We start from the raw sequence: 24687 nt of genomic DNA, 5'->3' as shown, positions 1-24687 counted from the left end.
CAGAAACATCCTAAGTTTAAACAAAACACCAGAGGATGTTATTTGTTAACAAATCCAACAAGGAACTAATTCCTTCCATACATAGAGAGTTCAGATCACTTCAAAGATAACACCAAAAAATCTCAGGAGTGAAGAAGACAGAGAAGATGAACACACATTTACAAAGGAAAAAAGTAGATGTCAGGCTCCAATGGTAATTCAGTTAGTGAACATCAAAATGAAATACTTTTCCACCTCTCAAGTGATGCAGCTCTGTTTATGAGGATGAAGTGCCCGTGATCACCAATCCCATGCCTAGGCTTTTGGATACTTTTTGTGAAGTCTGGTTGATTTACAACACTGTGTTAATTTCTGGTGTACTCCTCCAGCCTCCTTAGAAAGCAGTTTGGCAGTTCATATCGAGTCAAAAATATTCATATGCTTTAATCCACTAACTCAGCTTTGAAAAACTTTTAATCAGGAAGTCTTTCAAAATGGCAGGGAAAAGTCTGTATGGATGTAAGTCACAGACATATATTTATATGTATATATAAAAAAATCTCAGCCAAAATATTCTCCTTCCAACCCTTCACATAGTAGAATATTAAGCAGCCATGAAAAAGTGTGTCCATGAAAATATTTTATAACATGTCAAAGTGTTATGATTATGATAGGCTTGAGAATAAAATTAATATATAAAATGATTTTTAAGGAATTATGCCTATAGGTAGAAGCATTTTTTCTTATTTTATTTTTTATTCATTTTCAGAGTTGGAGTCTTTTGATTGTAGGTGACAAAATCAATCTCCAATGTGTTTAAACAACAACCAAAAAATGGGGATGGATGAGATTTATTGGTTCCTGTAACTGAAAACCTCAGGTCTGAGGTCTGGCTTCAGTCAAGGAGATACTGTAGCCCAGATGATGTCAAGGGCTGGTTTTGTCCTGTCTTCATTCTGTGTCCAAGGGTATCCCAGCGTGCTGCTTCTAGGCACTCAGCATCCCAGATCACACATCCATCCAAGCCAAGAGAAGTCTCTTTTGGCAGCTTCCTCTCTTGAGAGAGGAAGCTCATCATTCACATGGGCACCAGCACGTAACAGTGGCTCTTACTGGGTTATTTGCCAATCCTCAAATCAGGTGCAAGGCCAATAGAATGAGGGGGATTATTTGTCTTAAACCAACTAGGATCTATCTCTGGTGCCTCAGAAAGGGTGGGTCCATCAAGCTCAAATCACAGGACTAAAAACAGAAGGGAAGTTATTTATCCTAAAGCAAAATCTGGGTCCTCTTCTAAGACTGGAGACAGATCCAGGAAAGCAGTTCTGTCCACTTCTGAGTACTTTCAAATTTTCTTTAATGAGCAAATATTAAAGTTATGATAAGAAAAGATGATATGTAAGAAGAAACTTGAGGAAGGAGAATGGAAAACTTTCCTATTTCCTAAGAAATGTTGAACCCATTAAGTGCTTGGAAGAAAAATGGAATTGTGTCAAGTTTGTAAAAGTTCTGAAATGAATTAGAATTGATATCACAGACCATGTTGGAGGCAGTGCTATACAGAGTTAGTGTGTCTTTGGGCTCTTTGAGTATTTCAGTTCATTCACTTAATAATTGCTTCATTTGGGGCAAATTGCATCATCTCTACATGACTCTATTTCCTCATCTGTAAAAGAAATATAATATTACCTTCCCCACAGGGTGATTGTGAGGATTTAAAAAAATAGAAATCTGCTGAAGCAATAGTAAGCATTTAAATAATCTTAACCATTATGATTACTCAATACATAATTTTTAAAATTATTATGCAGACTTTTAAACAAGTGGCCTATATGTGCTGTACAAGAGAGGAAGGCTCAATATACCTTCTATAATGCATTTTTCTCTGCCTTAACTAATTTTCACATTTAATCACACACACACACCAACAAGTTATTCCTTTCACAAGCATGAAGCCTTAACTGTGAAGAAAAGGATAATGAGAGAGGGTAGAGGAGGAAATAAAATGTTTTCTCTACAAACTTATGGCTAAAAAACTAAGAAAAACACCTTTTAACACTTTGGTCACCATATTCATAGCTAATACTTAGAATTATTCACATGCCTGGGGTTAATGTTCTAATTGTTTTCACCTGTAGTAAATCATCGAGTCATCACAATAATCCTATAAATTGCTATTATTATCCCCCCATTACATGGGTGAGGAGATTGAAGTCCCTAAAGGTTAAGTAATTTGCACAAAGTCCCACAGCTAGCATCGGAGCTGGGATCCAGATGCAGGACTGTGGCTCTAGGAGGGGCTTGTAAACAATCCTTCTGCTCTCCCCTGCAGGTGCAAGCCATCCTCCCGCTATTACTGTAAATAACATGATGTGGTTCACTTGAATTTCACATTCTTTGTAGCTTTCTCTCTGGGGCAGCCATCAGGAGCAGCCAGGGACACTGAGTACATGCTTCTGGACTATGACCAAGAAGGTAGATGGAAGGAAAACAGTTTAAAACTGGGAAGTTTTAATGTGCATTCTTCAGTGGCCAGAAAAAAACCCTGCCTAGTGAGGAACTGAAACCCTATCAGGCATGTGCAAATTATGCTTCAGACACCCCCGCTGCCCTTGGATCCACACAGTCAGAACTACAATGGATCAGGGACATGAACCTTGTGCAAATGCAGGGAGTATGAATACCTGCCATTTTAAGATCTCAAGGAGTATGAAAAGCATGTGAAGCTTCCATTAGCAGAGACCTGCTGTCATTTCCTGTGGTTCCCTCAGGGCATGTCCACAGCTTCACTGGTCCTATTCAGAATGAAGATGACAGCTAACACCTGCTGACCTCTGAATCAGTGATAGGTTCTCCCTTGAAAGGAAGCATATCCCCTTCATGGGTTACAACTAGCTCATAACCTAAGTAATTCTATAGATGTAGAAGGGATATTTCCATTGGTTCTGCTATCACAGGCTTGTCTCCAAAAGAACATGCCACTAGTTACTCCATTTCCACCCCATTTAAAGATATACTTTAACAGGCCTCCTTCTTTAGTGCAGTTTTAGGTTTACAGAAATATTCACAGAAAGGGGAGTTCCTGTATATTCCCTATGCCATGCACACAGCTGCTTCTGCTGTCAGCATGTTACATTACTGGATGCACTCATCCTTTTTGACATCCATCATTCCTCCTCCCCTGAAGTTTAACATGCCTGATATTCACATCTCTTATGGCATTTATGTGTGATTTACATCACTTCTCACATTTATGTGAGGTTTACAGCACATGGTATGTTGTCAGTTTAAGTGTAGGTTGGGGGCAAAATTTCTGGGTAAAAATATGATCACTAGTGAGTATCATGCTGCTGTGTTTATTGTGTTTTCAGGTCCTGTTGACCGATGCTTCAGTTATTGAGGTCATTGTTTACAGGCTTTCAGTGTTCATTGTATTTTCTGCAAAACTTCTAAAGAACCTGAATGGAAGAGACCTAATCCAGAAGTACCTGACAGTGCATATGGGCCACGTCCATCATTGCTTCCCTCATCAGTTTTATCATCATTGTGACCCTGAACACCATATATGAGGAAGTGGCAATCATGACGATTGATTCTGGTAAGCTCCTGCTGCAGCTGAGGTCATTTCTACACCAGTTTTAGAACCAGGTCAAAACAGGGACTGTATCTTTTAGGCACTTCAATTCCAGTACATTACAGTCTTTAGAAAACTTCAAGTGTAAACATATTTTCTCTAGACTATGTGAGAAGTGAATTAGCTCCAGCTTTGCATTAGAATGTCCAAATTTTATGTAAACATGTCAGTGCTGAATAATATTTTCAATTACATTAGATCATGTACCCTATTGTTGAAAGTAAATAGTCTCTTTATTGCAAATAAGTGGAAGAGTTTCATGGTTCCAGTGGCAGATTTTCTCGTCTGTTACAGAGAGGACAAGTAATCACAGTGTTATGTGTCTTCCCCAATGCTGTTCCTGTTAGTGTAGCTCCGTTCTCATCACCTATGGCTTCTATAATAAATATTTCTTTTCTCTGGCTTGTATCCCAGCCAGCGGCTTAGCGGCCCAAGTTAAGTGCTTCCCACACGTTGCATGTGGCTGGGTCGTTCTCCCAGTGGTCTGCTCAGTTGTCATCTTCTGCAAACACTAAGAATGATTCAAATTCTAAACTAGGAGGATGACCCACTTTATGTTCCCCAAATGCTTCTAGCAAGTTGCCCCGTGTTTTGTTTGTTTTCTTCAATAGTCCTACCTTACTGCCATTCAGGGAGAAAAGAGAATATCACTTAGCAGGATGTTCAAAAGTAGTTTTCTGTCAACTTACACCTGACAGAGGACAGTTCTTGCCCATTGGATACTGTTATACTTATAAATTTTAAGGAACAGCTGACTATTTTTTCTCCTTTGCAAGATATTGGGTTCATAGTGGGAGAAACTCTTACAACAGAGTGTAAACTTGGAATTGACATAGCAGCTATGTTAAGGAATTCAAAACAGCTTAAATGAACACAGTGTTAATTGTGTGTGTATATATATATATATATATACCATGTTAACTCATGTAAACATGGCTTTGATTAGGGTCTCAAAGCCGTTCACAGTTTTATAGACTTAACTTTTCTTTATTCTAGCTGCAGAGCTCCCAAGGACCAGACTGACTATGAGAACAGCCTAACCATGAAGGTGTTCTTGTTCCAGTTTGTCAACTACTACTCTTCGTGTTTCTATATCACATTCTTTAAGAGATTTGTGACTTATCAGGGAGATCTGGTGTATTGGCTGTGAAAATACAAAAATGAAGAGGTGTGAATACAGCTTTGTGTTCTGACAGTCTAACCTGTTTCGTGTTTTCTCTTAGTTGCCCCATGAAGAGTGTCTTCACTGTCTGTTCCTTAGATTTTTTTAGCCATAAAATAATGACTTTATTTCATATTAGACCTATCTAAAATTTAAATGAGATTTTCTTTCTAATATTCCAGTGTGACCCAGGTGGCTGTCTCCTTGAACTGATGACACAGCTGACAATAATCATGGGAGGACCGTCAATCTGGAATAACATACAAGAGGTGTTACTTCCATGAGTACTAAGTCATGTTATCTTGGGGTGAGAACGGCCCACCCATCCACATCATTTTCATGCAAGTCCAAATAGCTGTGTGCCCATCTCTAAAACAGGGGAGACTCTCTGCTTATTAAAGGTCTCCAGATAAGATGATCCAGCCAACAGTCATAAACGTACCTGCTGTTTAATAATTATGCTTAAATACCTTCCTTTTTATGTTTAACTTAAATCCCCAAGTGCTATAGTTTCTGCTTATTAACCCATCACTGGGGGCTGACTGATCAGAGCACTTTGAGAGATGGCCCTTGTTTGGGCCGTGAACTAAGTTTTCCCACAACTTCCCACAACTTTCTCCTCCTTTTATATATGCATTTAAAAATCCATAATAGGAATTTGTTGAATGCCTAGTATGTGCTAGCCACTTTATTAAGTGTTGTACATATATGTGTGCATATGTGTGTGTGTGTGTTTAATTTAATCACCCAAACAATCCTTATTCTTATCTCCCTTTTGCAAATGAAGATTCTGTGGCTTAAAGAGGGTAAATGATTTGCCCAAGCTCTCATTGCCAATAAGAGACCACTGTGGGACTCAGATGTAAGACCCTGTCTCTCTGAAACCATGTGCTTCTAAGAACAGAGACTCCCTTGGTATCCTAAGGCACAGGGTTACATAAAGTTTTAAGAGACACTTGTCTAAAATAATAACTACAGAGGTTTTGACTTACTGTTCTCTTCCTAAAAATGAGAAAAACAGAAGTTAGCTAAGCTCATACTGCCCTTTTGATTTTCATATAAACCCAGTCCCATATCAAAGTGGACAGTCCAGGGTTATCTGCAATTTCTGCACATTTCAAGGAGCTTACTGTATTTGCTTTCTGTTGCTGCTGTAACAAGTATCCCCAAAAGTCATGCTAGTAGGAAGCAAAAAGAAGAAGTCTCCACCAGACAACACAAATTTAACCTCGTAGTTGTCTGGAACACAGAAGTCTGCTGAAGTCAAGGTGTGGCAGGGCTGCTTCTTTCTTTTTTTTTTTTTAACATTTTTTATTGATTTATAATCATTTTACAATGTTGTGTCAAATTCCAGTGTTCAGCACAATTTTTCAGTCATTCATGGACATATACACACTCATTGTCACATTTTTTTCTCTGTGAGTTATCATAACATTTTGTGTATATTTCCCTGTGCTATACAGTGTAGTCTATTCTACAATTTTGAAATCCCAGTCTATCCCTTTCCATCCTCCACTCCCCTGGTAAACACAAGTCTGTATTCTCTGTCTGTGAGTCTATTTCTGTCCTTTATTTATGCTTTGTTTTTGTTTGTTTGTTTGTTTTTGTTTTTGTTTTTTAGATTCCACATATGAGAGATCTCATATGGTATTTTTCTTTCTCTTTCTGGCTTACTTCACTTAGAATGACATTCTCCAGGAGCATCCATGTTGCTGCAAAAGGCATTATGTTGTCGGTTTTTATGGCTGAGTAGTATTCCATTGTATAAATATACCACCTCTTCTTTATCCAGTCACCTGTTGATGGACATTTAGGCTGTTTCCATGTTTTGGCTATTGTAAATAGTGCTGCTATGAACATTGCGGTGCAGGTGTCATCCTGAAGTAGATTTCCTTCTGGATACAAGCCCAGGAGTGGGATTCCTGGGTCATATGGTATGTCTATTCCTAGTCTTTTGAGGAATCTCCACACTGTTTTCCATAGTGGCTGCACCAAAGTGCATTCCCACCAGCAGTGTAGGAGGGTTCCCCTTTCTCCACAGCCTCTCCAGCATTTGTCATTTGTGGATTTTTGAATGACGGCCATTCTGACTGGTGTGAGGTGATACCTCATTGTAGGGCTGCTTCTTTCTGAAGGCCCCAGGGTAACCTGTATCTTTGCCTCTTCTGGCTTCTAGAGGCCACCTGTGTCTCTTGGCCTGTGACCTCTTTTCTCCTTCTCAAGCTCAGCAAGGTTGTGTGCCTCTGACTCTGATTCTGTGGTCACATCTCCTCTCCTCTCTCCCCTATTCTGCCTCCCTCTTCCTCCTTTAACGACACTGGTGATTACACTGGGACCACCTGAATAATCCAGCTCATCTCTCTTAGAGTCAGCTGGTTAGCAACCATAACCACATCTGCAAACATAGTCCCCCTTTGCCAGGGAACCTGACCTCTTCATATGTTCTGGGGGTTAGGACATGGACATCTTTGGGGGGGACCATTTTTCTGCCTACCACACTAACCTTTTTAAGATAATTTCTGGCTTTGAGTTTCTGTTCTCATGAAACTGTTGATCTCTCTTCTGTCTTGTCTTCCACACCAGCATTCTTCTCCTGGCCAACGTAACTGCGGAGCTCACCCTTCTCTGTGGTGTCCCCCAAAACAACTTACACAAGCAGGCCTTAGTGATGTTTGGAGCATGGAGGAGAAACTCAAACAACTTGAATTTTGTAATAAAAAACCTCCATCATTTTCAAGTCTTTCTTGCCACTATAAAAATTTTTTTTAACTTTGTTTTTTAATTTTTAAACTATTTTAAACTTTGTTAATTTTTTAAAACTTAATTTTTTTTTCTTATCATCCTTCATTGTAGGCTCCAGAATCCTGCTATTCTGCCCACCGCATCCAAGTTCCCTTTCATTGTTTCTCTTCCCTTCTCTAACCTTCCTTCTCTCTCCCTTAATACCAAGTTTCTGTCCATTCTCTTTATAGGGCAGTTAAATTCTTTTTTCTTTCTTTCTTTCTGTTTTTGCAGAGTGAACTCCTTTGGGTGTAAATGTGTCCTTCCACATTTCTTCACAAGGGCTTCATTTTTCAACTTCAGTATGAATTACTGGGGTCTGTTTCTAAACAAAGACACTTCCCTTGTCCCCCAGTTCACCATGCCCCTCAAGAAAAGATTCTGATCTTCACTGTGAAATGAATCTTTTTTTTTCCCTACTGTGCAGTAGACAACTCTTACCCTGAGCTCACAGTCAGATTTTTCCAGAGGAGTAAAATTAGGTCATGTGCAAGTCATACTATTTTCCTGTGTGAAAAGAAATAGATCAGATAGAGGAAATACTTAACTCACATTACTCAAAAGCATTTCATGAAGGAAATAGGTTAATTATTTAACACTAAATTTTGATGAATCTGGTTATCAGTGAGCTATTTTAACCAATCAAGGAGAAGGATATATTTCCTAAATTTGTACTGAGAAATTCATGTGAAGTGAAACTTGCTCACATGAAATAGTTTAAAGTAAAGGATGCATTATAGTATCTGTGGTCTGTTTATACTTTCACTTAAGTAAGCACATTGTAGGTTCCAGTGAGCTGAACTTTGCCTCCATGTATTTCTACTATGGGCTAAAATATTTAGGGAATATGTTTTGAATTATGTTTCTCTTGTTTGAAAACCCTGGAATGCTGAATTATAGCCAAGCTTGAGGGTGGCTTGTGTTCTCCTCACTGCCTCTTCTCTTTGTATAAGGTGCCAGTTACCTCCTTACTTTTTCATATAAAATCCTAACATACCAAAGATCTATCAGTTACTCTTGCTATGACAAAACTATACCCATCCTCAAAAATACATAGGAAGGGAAAAGAAAACTTATCAAATTTAGCGACTATTTTCATGCTATTTAAATATGTCCAAAGGAACATAATAAAATTAATTTCACCATAACTCACCTGCCGCCACCCCCCAATTCCATGTGGGATTTTTGAGAATTCTGTAAGCAAATGAAGAAGGACAGTGATGCTCTGATCCAGGCTCCCTCTGGAGTCTCCCTAGCACTTGGATCGGCATCTGGTATATAGTAGTCAGTCCGAGCCAGCTGAGTGAGTGACTCACAGACATTGAATGCATAACATCAGTGAATTAACAGCATTGTTTCTAGGACTCAGAGAATAAGCTGAGAGCCCTGTGGCCTCCCCAGCCTCACATACTATTTTGATATTGGGGTCACTTCTGGGAATTTTATTCTGTATTTGACAAAAGGCTAGTACAATTCCAGGGTTAAGCAAATTGCCCTGGAAAAATTTTATGATAAAATATTAAGAAAAATAGTTAAATGCCCCAAATGACATAGCATTGTCCTTTGGTGTTTAGATAATGTATGGCTGTAATTTTCTTACTTTATTTTATATGTTTTCTACATTTTCCACCACAGTTATGCACTACTATATATTAAGAAAAAGCAAATGTTTAAAAGAGAAAATCTCTCTTCTCCAAATATGATTTGGTTAGAGGGTGAGTCAGAGACATATAATAAGAGAATCTTAAAAACAAGTGTCCCTCACTCACTCTTTAAATTCAGAAACAGGAAACTCAGGAATGAAATAGATTCAGAGAAGCAAAGATACTTGTATTTAAGATTAGCAAGTGGTAGTGTCCTCAACAGAAATGACTATCTATAGTGCAGAGATTAAATGTGATAATGAAGGTATAAAGACAACATGAGGTAGAAAGTGCTAAGTGGCAAGTACTGAGTAAATGGCAATTTACTATGACTATTGCTAATATGTGTGGTCAATTCCTAAGCAAATGATTGTGTAACCCCTGCTAGAGGGAGAAAGCTTCCAGCCTTGGCCGGGGGAGGGGGGCTGAGGATCCAGTGTCTGAATTTTTAAAAATGCCTACAGGTGCTCCTATGTGCAAATTGATATCCCTGCACAAGAACCATAATCCAACAGAAAACCCAAAAGACAGAGGACAATTTTGGGTAGATGACAACCCAAGCTTTTCTGCCACAGATGAGTGGTTCTACTCAGGAAGACTAAGAAAGTGGCTCAGAGTCTTAGCTAAGAAGGACAAGCCAGTCGGGACATCTAATACAACCTAATGCCATTGGCATTGGAGGGCAGTTCAGCAAAGAAGGGAGTGCCAGATGAGTTAGCATGGAAGTTCCATCCTGAATCCAAACCGTGATGGATTTGGGTCCCAGAGGGTAAAAGCCCTGCTTCCCTGGGGTGTGGACTGGATTCCACAAGAGGCTGAGACAGGAAGTGTGAGGCAGAGAAAAAAGTCTCCCAGGAGACTCCCGAGTCTGGGTGCCAGGAAGGGTGATGGATGAGCACGGTCCCAGCACCACTTGCACTGCAGGGCCCTGGAGTGGCTGCTGAGCTGCGTGCTCCTGGCCGAACCTCAGACCTGACTGCAGCACTCTGGGCTTTGGCCTGGAGAAAAGTGTCAGCAGCAGGCAGTCCCCATCATTCTCATAGGTGCTGCAGTGACTCCCACCCCTGTGGACACGGTGTCCCCATACCAAGGGTCTAAGTGACTTCACCCTTACTTACAGTTGGCCACAATCAGTTAGCCTGTGCTACTCAAAAGGAAGATCCCACATGGGGTTTTGATGTTTTACGGGGTTTGCTAATACCTCTCCTGCTTTGAATCATTTAATCCTGACAGCAGCCTGGGGAGTGTAGGTTTCATCTCCCAATTTTATTTCAACTTTTTTTTTGTTGGAAGTATAGTTGATTTAAAATATTGTGTTAATTCTTGGTGTACAGCATAGTGATTCAGATATATATATTTTCATATTCTTTTTCACTATAGGCAATTACAAGGTATGAAATCTAGTTCCCTGTGCTATACAGGACCTTGTTTTTTGATGTGAAAATTTCTAAACAAAGTATTTGCAAACTAAATCTAGCCATGTATATGACAGATTTGATTTTATCTCAGGATTTAAATGTGGTTTCGGTCTCCAGGATCTCTTTATCAATTTATCATAGGTAAAGAGCCTGTGGACCCCTTCTCAGAAAAGTGTTTTAAAATCATAAGATTTAGAGACTAAAGAAGGAAGATAATTATACTGAAAAGCACATATTAAAATATAGAAATGGATATTTGTGATGCAGTAATATCTGAATTATTGGAAGAACATGTTGAATAAGAGGATCCAGTGGTGGGTCGACTAACCACAACCTTCTGGAATAGCAGTGAGTGTAAATCATCTTCTGAGATCTGCAACAATTGCATTTTGAATGTAAATAAAGTTAAATAACAAATAAGCCATAAAGTGTGTATTCAGATCCAGGGGAATCTTGAATCCATATCCCCACCACTTCCCTGAGCTCCCTGCTCTTCCCCTAATATCACTGAAAGAATTGGGAAAGCTTGTGAAGCCAAGGGTATGTTCCATTGCAAAGAAATCTCATAGCAAACCTGGGAGCGTGGTCAGTGAATAGTTAACACTGAGATCAGAGGCAGTGGGAAACCTAGCAGGGGCAGCTCCTTACAAGTCACATTGTATACTCTGTGTGTCCATGTGTGTGTGCATACACATATGTGTGCATGTACAGTGTATACACCTGCCTTTCATGTAAAGCTGCCTCATTGTCCAAATTTGAAATCCATCCAAACGTGCAGTGCAGTCAGCTGAAGCTCAGCCAGATGCTAAGTTGTCTGTTGTTGCTCTGTCTCTTCTGCTGAACTCCATGAGTAAACCACACACCAGCTGCTGCTTTCAGGGACAACAGCTCTGTAGGCTACAGGTTCATGCCTTGTTTCACTGCCAACTCCAATTTCTTTTCAGGACAAATTGCCATTTGAAAAAGGAGGAAGCATTCAGTTGGCCCACAAGACTCTGAGTGAGGAAAAAAGATAACCTTAGAGACAGCTCTGTGGGACAGCACCCAGGAAGGGTCAGAGCACTGGGCTGCAAGTCGAGGCTGTGTTTCTTCCAAGCCCTGCACTGACTTTGAGGCAGCATGTCACTACTTTGGCCCTTGAATTGTTCAGCTTAAATTAGGGTCTTGGACCTGTTTTATCCAATGTTAGAGTATCACTTTTCTGCTCCCTGACCCTCCATGGCTCCCCACTTCCTTCAAAGGGAAAAACACCCACATCTTCACTGAGTTCTCTTAGGTTTCACCCCCAAAACCACCACTTATTTCCTGTTCACTCTGGCCCACACCAGCCTCAATGGTGTCTGTCTAGCGTGAGGGGCCACCAGGCCTGTGATCACCATTCCCTCTGCCCCACCTCTGCCTGCCCCTTTGCCTCCTTCTTTGCCTTATTCAAAGGTCACTGCCCCCTCCCCACTCCTCCCTACCACAAATGCAAGCACTCTTCATTCCTCTCCCTCCTTTATTTTCCTCTGCAGTACTTAACACCAGCTCACAGACCCTGTCTTTCTTTCTTTTACTTATTTTCTCTGATGATTTTCAAAATGGAAAGACCATGGCGGATAATAGCAGAGAAATGGGGGGAAAAATACAAAAGAGGGAAGGTATCTTCTAAAAGCTCAAATGCCCACCTGAAAAGGAGGTAGGAGATAAAGTAGTAGTCGTTACAATTTTGGTAAACCCAAGGTACGTAGTCAGGACTAGTTTTCACAATATTTGGGGGTAGGGAGGCAGCAGTAAAAAGAAATTTATCCTGAAAACAAGAAATTAAATTCTTGGGAAGATGATGTGTTCAGCTTGAAATTTCAGTAATAGTTTTATGACCTTGGCCTGATAATATCCTGCCTTATAATTTGATCTGTTTGGCAGCTGGGTCATGAATCTAAAGGTGTTGCAGTTTCAGGAGCAGAACAGAACACCCCATGATGGGAACGGGAGTACCATCTGCAGCCCATGGGCATACTGGGGTTATTTTATGAATACCTTGAAGTGAGTAAGTCATCAGTGGAGATTTTGGTGCTGTCGGTTATACTAGAGTATGTTTTGGGTCTCAGAAGAATCAGTTACCAAACCAAACAATGACCTAGCATATGGAAATGGAGCCAAATTTTCTCCATTAGATACAATTATGCAGTCAGGCCTTCAGATAGGGTGCCTGTGTGCATCTTTGTCAATATTTATGCTGTACAAAGCTGAAGATTTACTTCCAAGGGATGAAATGGAATATTCACTCAGGTATGTCTCCACCATTAATTCTCAGACCCTTCTGACCATGTCATCTAAGGATGAACTCAGAACTGCTACTAGATGTGACTCGGCTAGGGCTGTAGCCCGTGTGGCACAGCTGTTGGCTGGTATCCTTCTAAACAGAGTCATGTGAGCCAGCCAGACTGTGCAGAAAGCCCGCAAGAGCATCCTGCCTCATGGCAGCAAGGTTCACAGGGTCACCCCTTCCACATCTCACACCTGCCTTTGACATTGTCCCTATTTCCTCTGGCCAATAGTTTTTGCCTGGTACCTTGAGTGACCTCATGGCACATCAGTGGCTTCAATTCAGGATGAATTTGCTAGTCTGGAATTAAGGTTGAGCACAAATCCCCTCCTTCTCCAGTGTCTTTGTCCATTTCTGTACATTTTCTTGGGCTCTGTTTCTCTTCAGTTGACACTTGGTTTTGAGCTCTTGGTTGCCATTAAATGGTTGCATCTCAAAATAGATTTCCATAGGAAATGTCATCTTTTCCATTATGCATGGCACGCTTTTATCTACTAGAAGGCTGATGATGTGCACGTTTTGTATCTGAGCCCTTTCAGCTCACCACTGCCTTGAATTTTTTTTTTTTTTAAGCTTAGGAGAACAGGAAAGGAGTTTGGTCAACAGGCTTTGCATTTATGCATGTGGGTTAATGTCTGCAAAGGCACCCCTTTGTGCTTCCTGTTTATAAGTCTACAGATGGAGGTGTTTTGTTTTGTTTTGTTTTTTTTACTAAATCACATTCTATATATAAAATAATTGCTTTTAAAAATATACATTATACATGGAAACACATCTGGTTCCTACGGTGAGTGAAAGGCCATCTTGTGGTGTCTTCAGTCAGTGATGCTTTGTGGCCTGGTGTCTGATTTGAGTTTCATTTTTGCTTTTGTTGTGTTTCATGGCCAGGTTCCATTAAGGGTGCAGCTGCAGTCCCTGGTGTAGAAGTTATGTTTGTTTATTATGCTTATTTTCAAAAGGACTATAAGCCAATAACCTGTAATTCCAAAATGATTCATAATTGTAAATATTTCTTATTAGGGCTACTATCAGCATTAATAATAACAACAACATTCTTGGGGCAGCATATCATTTGTTATTTTAACACACACAAAATAAGCATTGGAAAAAAGTTATTGTTCTAGTTATGTCAAATAAAGGGCATTGAAAGGAAAAGCTATATGCTTTGGGGAGAAATTGATAGGACTTTTAGAACTTTACAGTCTCATTAAAATACCAATTAAATAGTTCAGCCTCCCCCTACCCTGCATAAAAGGATGGAGTAACAGCCATTCTAGAGAGATTTTTCAGATTTATTAAATTGTTTTCCTTTTATCTAAATAATCCCTAATGAATTAGAAAATTTAATCCATTTCTGAGCTTAGGCAATCTGTTATTCTGTATTCAACACTAGAGTAAAACCTATCTCTTTTCTTTTGGTTCATGAGAGATAGAATTTCCAAGTGCTTTTTGAATTATTTTTGTCCCTCTAAAATAAAGTGCCACTGATGGTGATCTCCTGACCACAGTTTCCTCCTCCCAGTTTTCCCCATGATGATTAATGACACCCCACCTGCCTTTTTAGTTATGCCTCTTAGCTGCTGAAGGGGAACAGCTTCTGACAGATGACCCTGGAGCCCTCCACCCGTGCTTAGTTAGGCATCACACCTAGCCACCAACCATGGGCTCCTTAGCCTGAAGTACCTTTCTCTGGCTTTCTACCTGGAAGGATTCTTGCCAAGCTTTGGCAGGAAACCCTCCATTTTTTACAGATTTTCTGCTCTTATTTCTAGGCATTAATTGCACTTGATTCTTGTCTTCATGGTGTGTGATCGTGTCCGTGTATCCATTGTGCTCCCTGGCTGGACTGGTAATGTTGGAGGCAGTAGTCAGGCTTTGCATCTTCCTGTCCTTGTCCAGAGCACCACAGCCTGGACCCTCATTCTCATATGTGTTTAAGTGACTTGAGCTTGGAGTTTCAACACACTCACATACAACTGTTAGGTGAGTTTGTGGTAACATTACCCCCAAGGCCCCTACAAGGTTCTATATGGCACATTTTTTTGAGTGAAATTTCTCTTTTATTTGTTTTAGTGAATTCCCCATGGTCCTTTGAGATTATGAGAGTAACCCTGAGTTGTTAACCAAAGTAGCTCTCCCCCCACCAGTGAATGATCCTGCCATCTGAGAACTCAGATATGGGACATAAGAGAAATAATCTATCAGCCTCAAAATATGGAAGCCATAAGATACTGTTTTGTACTTAGAGCACCCACAGCACAAACACCAGTCTCTCAAGAATTTGGCGATGCCTTCCCAGAGGACAGGTGCCCTAAGTGAAATGCAGTGAGTGATGAAGTGAGCCCTTTGCCTCTGGTACTGGCTCTTCCACCCTTCCTGTGCTAACTTGATCTTCCCTTCATATATTATCTTCCTCATTTAGTTTACTGCAGTTAATATCAGTTGTTCTTCAATATCTCCTTGCAACCACCCCCTTCATTCCCTCTCTCTCCTGTGCTATCCCACCCATGTGTCCCCTGTGCTCTCCAGGAGCAGGCCTGTCTCCCCCATGCCCTTACTTCTGCTCTGTCTGCCCACCACGTGCACTGATATTTCCTCATCTCTGAAGAATGAACTTTTCAAAATGGCAGCTGAATAATGGGGGGGATTGTAGTCCTCTTATCTCTTTACTCATTCATTCATTCATTCATTCATTCATTTATCCATCCAACAAACATTGAGCACCTGCTATGCCAAACACTGCATCAACTGCTGGGGAGACCAAGACAGGTAAGACTTGGTATCTGCACTCCCCAGGCCAAATGAGGCATGGTGAGTAGTTGATAGATTGATAAGCAAGTGAACACAAATTGAACTTCCTAGAGCTGGAGATATTTGAACTGGATTTTGAAAGGTGAATGGAAGTTAGCTCTCTAACATGTGGTAGAGGGAGTGGACACTTCATGCAGAGAGGTAGAAATATATAAGAGTACACAGGCATGAAGCAGCATGGCCAGACTTAAGAATGACAAGTAAGGCTAGAACAAAGTATCCATAGGTGGGAATATCAGGTACACAAGGCCTCTGTCATGATGGGTCTTGTGAGCTTAGACTTGAATGTGTCCTTAAAGAAACAGGGATACATTGGAATATTTGTAAGCAAGAGAATTGCATAATGTTTATGTTGGAGAAGATCTGGTTATTCTGGCAGCAGAATGGATGATAATATTTTGGGCAGGAGCCCCATATTTGGGGGGAAGAGGATATTTCAGAGGACCACCCCAGGTAACCCAGACAACAAGTGACACATGCCTGCAGAGAGGCCCTGGGCAGAGGGATAGAGACATGGGAGGCAGATGTGGTAAGTGCTGCAGAGGTGACTGCATGGTGGGGGGGACACATAGCTGCTGAGATGACCTTCCAGTGACCCATCTGGAGAGTGGATCTGCAGGGGGAGTGTAAGGGGAGGAGCTGGCTTTGAAGAGATGGTTCCATGCGTGGCATTTTGAGTGTGAATTGTCTATGGGAGATCTGAAGGATGATGTCCATTGTTAAGCTGGATTCACCAGTCAGGAGCTCAGAGGAGCTGTGGGTGAGGCCATGGGGGTGATTCAGTCCTCCCAAGCAGAGGATTGAAGACGAGGCCCTGGGGAAAAGGGCCATGTACTTGGCAAGTGGGAGAAGAGAAATCCACCAAGAGAAAGAAGAATAGAAGAGCAGTTGGGAGAAAACTAGTTGAGACAACACAGAGAATGCTGTAACCTGGCTTCAGAGGGATTTGAACACTGACTAAAAGGAGCATAGTGAAAAAGGTGGGTGTGGGGGGCAAAAAAGCAAGAGCTAAAGCCCACCTTTAATTGCTAAGGCCGGGGAAAAGGAGGAGGAAGGCTATACTTAGGTAGCCTTAAAAAACAGATCTGTGTATATATGTGTGTGTCTGCATATGTACACACACACTTTTCTGCCTGGGCTTTTAAAATTATTTAAGTAAAACAAAAATCAAAGGGGAAAAACATTCCACAGAGAGGAATATATTTGTCCACAGCAAAAGCTACCTGGTAATCAAATAAACAGGGACTCAAAATGCCCACTGGCTTTGGAACATGCAGCCACCAACAGTGCAACTTCTGTCTCAGTGCCGCAATGAGGGCCATGGGGGATGCAGGGCTCTGAGCCCTGGAGGAGTCATCAGTGCAGGTACTTCTCCAAGAAACTGGACTTTAAAAGGAAGAAGAAAGTGTAGAAAGTGTCAGAGAGCAATACAAGACCGTGAGAGAGGGTCAGATGAGGGCTTGTTTTGTTTTACAGTGGGTGTTTCTGGACTTGCTGAGTTGCTAGGCCTTTGCTGTTGTTGGTCTCGGTTCCAAAAGTTTTTTAGAAAGTTCTTCTCTCTTGAATATCTGAACAGATTAAATCATGTTGGGTTTTTTTCTGGTGTTTTATTTTTTAATTAAAAAAATTATCTGGAATTTATTTTAATGTCAAAAGTGAGGACAATGTACCAGGTCTTCCAATGATTTAGCTAATTACTCAAGTACTTGAATCCACTGATTTGAAGTGTCAGTTTTATAATATTACTAAAATCTCATAAATATCCATGTCTATTCTTGAAATGTATGCTATTTCATTCATACTCTCAGTGCACTATTTCTAAACTGTTTCCATGACCATAGATTAATACCTCCTAGAGTTGGTCCTATTTTATCCTTTACAGGACTGTCCTTGATACTACCAATTCAAACACCCCTCCTCATTATTTTACTTGTATATTTGTGTATATTTCTGTAATAATTTTAGGATCACCTTTCAGCTTTTTTCTTAAATCCATATGGAATTATTAACTAAATTTTCATTCAGATTCTAAACTTATTTTGGAGAAAAAATTTGCTATGTCCCCAAACCTTGAGTCTGCCCAATGAAGAGTATGGTGCATTCTACTGTTCATTCAATCATCTTTTTTTTTTTTTCTTTTTTTAAGTCACTTATCAGAACCATCTTAACATTCTTCACTAATTTATTTCTAAATAATCTGTGCCTTTGTTGTCATTATAAATGGTGACTTTTCTGGATTTTGAACTGGGTTGATTGTTAATAAAGTCTTAATTTCTGGCTTCTCTTGAATGAGAAGGAGATCTGACAGTGTGGGGCCCTCGTTCCAATATGGTGACTGTGAGCAGTGCATTTCATTAGGATGTCCACTTGCCAATTTGCCAGTGGCTGCACCCACTCCACACATTCCTGCTACTTACCTGCCCCCTGTAGGCAGGTGAGTTCATGTAGGGTTAGATGGGTTATGGACACAGATACTGACACTGCTGCCATGCTGCTGACTCTGTGGTGTCACTAACTCTGGTTCTTGCCTCTCTGACCTCCCTGAATATGACAGCTCCCTCTGGGCTGTGGACCTGCTGCATCTTTCCAGCACTGTCTGCTTTTCTGCAACACACCCTTGCCTCTTAGGTCAGAAGCAAATGTCAGCTCCTCCTACCCAACCACCCATCCACGGTCTTGCCCTTCCTGGCCAGAGTGGTCCCTATCCCTTGACTGAGCAGTAACCCTAAAGGGACTATAAATTTTCCTCTCATCCACTGTCTTAGTTACATACCTGTGCTAGTTTACTTTAAAGGTCTGTCAGTTAGGAGAGGAGGGTCTAAAAGTCTTTTAGATCTCTGGCCTTATCATTTCTAACCACTCCCCCACCCCATGGAACAGCTTATCACAGATCTCTGCTGCCCCATCTGTAGCAACGCCGTGTAAATTACAAAGAAAAAACTTCTAAGCCACCGCCATAATTTTAACTTCCTGTGACCACACAGACTATAGAAATATCAAGATAAAAATTCCTAAAGAAGGCTATTTTGCTTATTAAGACACTTTAATTGCATACCTTTCTGTGACTTGTAATGACTTCATAGACTCTCCGAATGTGCTGCACTCACCTTCCCAGACTCAAGGGAGCTTTCTCACTTGCCTATTTTCAGCATATTTCCTCCAGAATTCTCTATGCATAGCTTTCACAAAGGTGTATTTCTTATTTCTATTTAAATTGTTAGATACTTTCACAATATTCTTTTTTTAATCCTCAATTACAAATCATCTTCCAAGATTGTATTATTTCAACATTGAGAATGAATAATATGCTTCAAGATTCCCAAGTTTATTATCAGCAAATCAATATGGTTGGTTAAAGATTTTAAAGTATGTTATTCCTATTAAGTGTATATATGTGAAAGAAACAGATTGTAATTAGTCTTCTTCCCAGAGACTTTATATTTGTCTTTTGTTTGGATTCTTTCACTGTTGAACATTATTATTACCATGTATGTCTTTTCTCTTTGGGATTTAGTTCGTCATTTGCCTCTCTCTTTTTACAGGAGTAAAGGAATATATGTTGTCCTTCTGTCCATCCATCACTCCATGATGTGTGTCCATTCCTTCAACAGTTATTCATTTTCGGTTCACCACCTTATTTGTGGCCTCTTTTCCACTGGCCCCTCTGTTGACTCTGGGAAACAATATATTGGAAATCAGAATGGACATGTGGAAACTTGACTACCCAGTATAGACGCATAGTGCCAGAAAAAGCCCAGGACATTGGAGCATGGCAGCTCATTATTCAAGGAACAGCAATTCTGGCTGAGGTGGACCAATGTGATTAAAAAGTCTTCACGGGGTGAAGACCTTGAAAAGTCTAAAAATGCATTAGCATTGCTTCCTAAGGAATCCAGTGTTCAGTATTGTTTAATATGAGAGGGAGATGCTAACACTATCATTCTATAAACAACATAGTTGTTGTAACTGTAATTATTATTTTAATGTATTTTCTTTATAATTATTATTTGTGACTTACAAGACCTCTTACAGAGGCAGTTGTTAAGAAGCATGACCATTATACTGTTGCTAAAGTGTTAATTCAATAGAAGCATGATAATAGTATTAATAAGCACTCAGTCTTTTAAGCCTCACATGACTATAAAAGTTATCCAGCAGTGCTTGTATAATGGAGATAGAAATCTATCCATTTAGAGTTTGTATAACCTAAAATAAAAGCAGTCATTCCACCGTATTTTACCATATATTCCAGACTATCAGTTTAAAGTAGGAACTACCTGATGAGGCCATATAAACTCTTTGTGCATCCTCAATCATTCATTACCTTCCTGGTCCCCTGGGGCAGAGGTTCTTCCATGAGGTGGTCCCATGTCTCCTCCCCACCCTACTCTTGGCATTTACTACCCACTGTTTGTCATTAGCTAAGCATCCTCATGCCCTGCATGTGTCTGAGCTGCGAGGGAAGAGAACTCAGCTGTTTACAATCTGTATTGACTATGATCAGTCTGAACAGTCTCTCTTCTCACTTGCCCCCACCCCAACAGGACAACAGGGTGCTCACAACCACAGTGATTCCCATGCCAGCCCATCAGGGAACCTCCTTCCCTAGAAATACCCTTACAACCAGTACTGTTTCCTTCCTTAATTCACTGCCAATTTCTCTCCCAGGTTACAGTCCCCAACAAAAGGCTATCCCAGTTTGGATTTCTTAATCAAGTCATGATGGCCCTGAGTCTTGGTCTTTTCCCATGAGCACTCATAGAAACAGAACAGAGCCTGGCAGTTGCTGTGAGCCAGGCTCCTGGGTGAGAGGACTTGCTGGGCACTGCAGGTTCTGGAGTCTGGCCCAAGCTCAGCTCCCAGAACGGCATCATCCCATCTGCATGATTTCAGGCCAGGCTTCAACAGTTCAGATCTTCATTTTATCATCTGCAAACAGAATAATTCCCTGCTGCATATTTTAAGACTGTTATGTACCACAAAGTGTGCTTAGGGAATTCAGTGAGTTAATGCATGGAGGTCACACAGCCTGGTCCTCAGGGAATGTTAGTTATCTTCATTATGCACCATCGATAAAATTGGCTGCATAGACTTGGCCAGGTATCAAAGCTACAGGCACAAGAATTTGACAATGTGTCACTGTCTTGATCATAGTCACAGTTTTACACAGTAAAACAAGCTACCTGTGACCACCCAGCTATCAGCACCCCCCACTCCCCACCCCAAGAACTCTCAATTTATCTGATTTGCTTGCTACCCCTACTTTTAGGAGAAAGTTGGCCAATCACACACAGCCAATTACTGCTAGGTTATGTCCATTTCCATTCACTCAAATTGCCCCGTTTTCAGTATCCACTGTGCTGCAAAACATAGACTAATGTTCAGAAATATGACAGCAAGGCCTTTCCAGTTTCACAGTCAGAGAAGTATGAATCTGTCATGTTTAATATGCCTTATGACATGAAGCAAGGGAGGAAAGTGGGCTCTTGTGCTTTAAGAAAATTTTTGGCAACAAGGTTTGAAACTAAAAGTGGTTTTTTTCAGACCTTCAGCTAACCAGAAATTTCAATTGACACCTATTATCCATTACCCAGGTGTCCTGGTTTGATTGTATTAGGCACTTTTTCCTCATCTCCCCAGCATGACTTTGCTCCATCAGCACAGATGGAGTGTCTCCAAGGCTGCTCCGTGTGCATGGGCGTGTGTATGCACACACGTGCACCCACTGTTTGGTGACACTGATTCATATCCAGTAGTTGTTCTGTCTTATAACTCAGGCATTGCTTTATTATATCCTAGAAAACTGCTTTTAGATCATTGATTAAACTACAGACCATCCTTTTGCCCACATTAGGAAGTGACATCTTCCAAGACACAGGTCCTGTGTGCTTGTATATATGTATAAGTAAGAATTAAATATGTATGTCATCCCCTCACATATTTGATTTGTGCCTTCCCAATTGAATGTGCACAGTAAAGGCTAACTTCCCATAACAGGAGAACTTTTAGGAAGTAAGAAGAAGGAATTAGCCACCAGGGAGAAGACAGGGCACCAAGCAGGAGTTTGGTATAAAATCATTCATTCTAAAACTGCTCTGGCTCAATAAATAAGTGGAATTGACATTGTTGTATCATGCCAGAGCATCTGCTATTGAAGACCGATTTTAATTTACTTTGATGTAAGTGGAAAATTGTGTTGGAACAGCATGGGAAGTGAAGCATACTGCATCTATCTGTACTCCTGCAGTGTGTCTCAGAGCTGCTCAGTTTTGAGGAAAAGTATCTATTCAGGAGACAATAGAATTATTTTCCTTGTTGGAATTTTTGTAGCTTCCAGAAGCATATCTGCAGGAGATTCTGTAAAAATCTAGAGTTGAATTAAATAGCAGGAAATTTTAGTCTATTGAAATCTAGGAGAAGTGAAATAGTTTTGTCTACCACCACCACCACCACCACCACCAGGAAAACACGTGTACACCCAGAGATTTCACATCAGAGGAAATGATAAAGCTGGTTCTGTTACCGAGGCCAAACATGTTCTGCTCACTGCACAACAGTTATAAACAAATAAATCAGGAGATGAGGTTTTGGGGCAAGGAATATTGACTTTATTCAAAAGCTGGCAGACCAAGAAGATAGGGGACTAATGCTCTGAAGAACCATCTTTTCCCAAGTCAGATTTCAGGCTTCTTATAAACTAAAAAGGGAAGGGAGTGTGGTTGGTTGTGCAAACTTCTTGCTGCAGGCATTCTTTGTTCTTGCAGCCATCCATGTGCGTCAGGCTATGGTGTCCCTGTAAACCTCCAAAGAAACAAAGGTTATTCTCTATTTTGCAACTTGCCATCTCTGCATAAGTGCAGAAGTGCTAACATCCTTAAAGGTCAGAGCCCTGAGAATAGGTTTGCCTGTAGATTTCAGGCTAAAGGCAACGTTGTTTTGCAAAAGGTGCAGAGCCAGCAAGATTAAGCCTGGAAAACAGGGCACAGTGGTTAAAACTAAAGGAACAGATCCAAAATGGCATCAGATTTGTTCTCTTCTATTACAGTTATAGTTGTGGGAAATTTTGCAATAGAAAATCCCCTTGGTTGTTTTTCTTGCTTTGCCTGAGATCTTGTTTGTTGGCTTGTGGTCTCATAGTGTCTAAAACATATGTTCAAATGAATACAATTAAAATCATATGGTGCATAAAACATACCTGTTCTGCTTCAAAAAATGACTGAAACATTTAGCTTTGTTTATTCCCATAGAATTTGGATTGATTCTATTCTCAACTTTCTTCTTCCTTCAAACCAGTTTTTTACTGGAGGGTTTAAAGCCCAAATTAAAGAATTTTGGAGAAAACTCATGTAATTCATAGGAGCTTTACATCCTAATTTAAGACTGACCCATATTTATACTTTTAATCAAGGAACACACTAAACTTTGTTAGTTGATCATTTATGACAATTTTAACTTTGTCCATGTAATCTTTTGGAAGTTGAGAGGCTTAAACACTAGCTGTAACAAAACAGGTATCATTGCTTAACTGTGTGAATGGAAGAATCCCAGTATAGCTTCCTGCTAGTATATTTTATTAAAAATAATAAAGAATTCTTCTTCTCTAATAAAGCAACAGACAGAAGCACATACTGAGTGTTTAAAATAGATAAGACTATGGGTTGACTTATCTAAACAAGTCAAGATAGTATAGGGAAAAAAGTATGAATTTAAAGGAAAATATATTTTATGCAATTAATATTCTATTTTTAAGAAGCAAATGATAAAAAAACAATTTTTTAATCATTTATCTACAAAGGAGTTATATAAAGCCAACTTATTTTCATAAATGTTACATATACAAAAGGGCTATCTAAATCTACACTATTTAAGATTAAATTATACCAAATAGGTCTCCAAGGTTGATTGATTTTCATGATATTTCTAATTTTTGAAAATATAATTTACATATAACATATCCAAGCAGATCTTGAGTTATCCACAGTACCCTATTCTACAGTTATTCTTACTGTACTTAAAAAATGTAATAGGCAAGGTTCAGGCCCTTGCTTTTGAACTGTCTCTGGACTTCTGGATATTCCCTTAGGTTAAAGACCAAAAGCAAAGTAAGTATTCTACTTTAAAGCAGTTGCTCAAAGACTTTAAGGCATTCACTATCTATATCCAGTTACAGGAAATAATTAATTTTTCTGAATCTTAAAAAAAAATTGACTGCTGAAAATGAAGTTCTGTCATGTCTGTTGACCATAACTATAAAGTCTCTAAATTAATGCTCCCTTTACTGTTTTCCTCCCAGCATAGGCCATGATCATCACTTTCACACCAGACATGATCTCCTGCCTGGTGTATTACTGGTCCTTCTCCATCCAACCCTAGGGGGACCACCTGCATGACACCATGGAGGGACACATCAACAAAACACTCTGCTAGTTCAGCATCATGGACTTCAAAAGCAAAAGCAAGGAAAATCTGTACATTAGGCTTAGTAACCATACCTCATGGAGGTAAGTTCTGTTTATAGCTGTTTAAAAATGCATTTAATCATTTATAGGACTTTTATTGTAATATAATTCTGTTTGGTATCACAGCTGCCAGAGGTTCTTTCTTTTCTTTTTTTTTCCAGTTTTCTTTTCAATTAAACTTAAAAAAGGAAAAGATATAAAAGTTACTACAGACTAGGGTTAGAACCTTCAAACCAAACCATAAAGCAACATTTTAAAATGAGAGTTTCAAGTGATTACAGGGAGATCGATCCAGGAGAAAACTCTTTGTCTTTTTTTTTTTTTCTGTTTTACATCTGACTGCTTTATTTTGTGTTAAAAATGTTTCTTTTATCCTTCTTTTTCTCTTTCTAAATTTTTAGTGAGCAATAGTTATTTTACAATGTTGTGTCAAATTCCAGTGTAGAACACAATTTTTCAGTTATACATGAACATACCTTTATTCATTGTCAC

At 39.9% G+C, this 24687-nt stretch overlaps 1 pseudogene; it reads left to right on the top strand.

Annotated features, from left to right (window-relative positions):
* The first annotated feature begins 492 nt into the window (after positions 1-492).
* LOC105065079 (anoctamin-6-like) lies at positions 493-24687 on the top strand (annotated as a pseudogene).

This window comes from Camelus bactrianus, chromosome 9 (assembly GCF_048773025.1).
Source record: "Camelus bactrianus isolate YW-2024 breed Bactrian camel chromosome 9, ASM4877302v1, whole genome shotgun sequence".
In the NCBI taxonomy this organism is placed as follows: Eukaryota; Metazoa; Chordata; class Mammalia; order Artiodactyla; family Camelidae; genus Camelus; species Camelus bactrianus.
The sequence above is the reverse complement of the archived record's forward strand: the minus strand, read 5'-3'. Positions and strand labels throughout refer to the sequence as shown.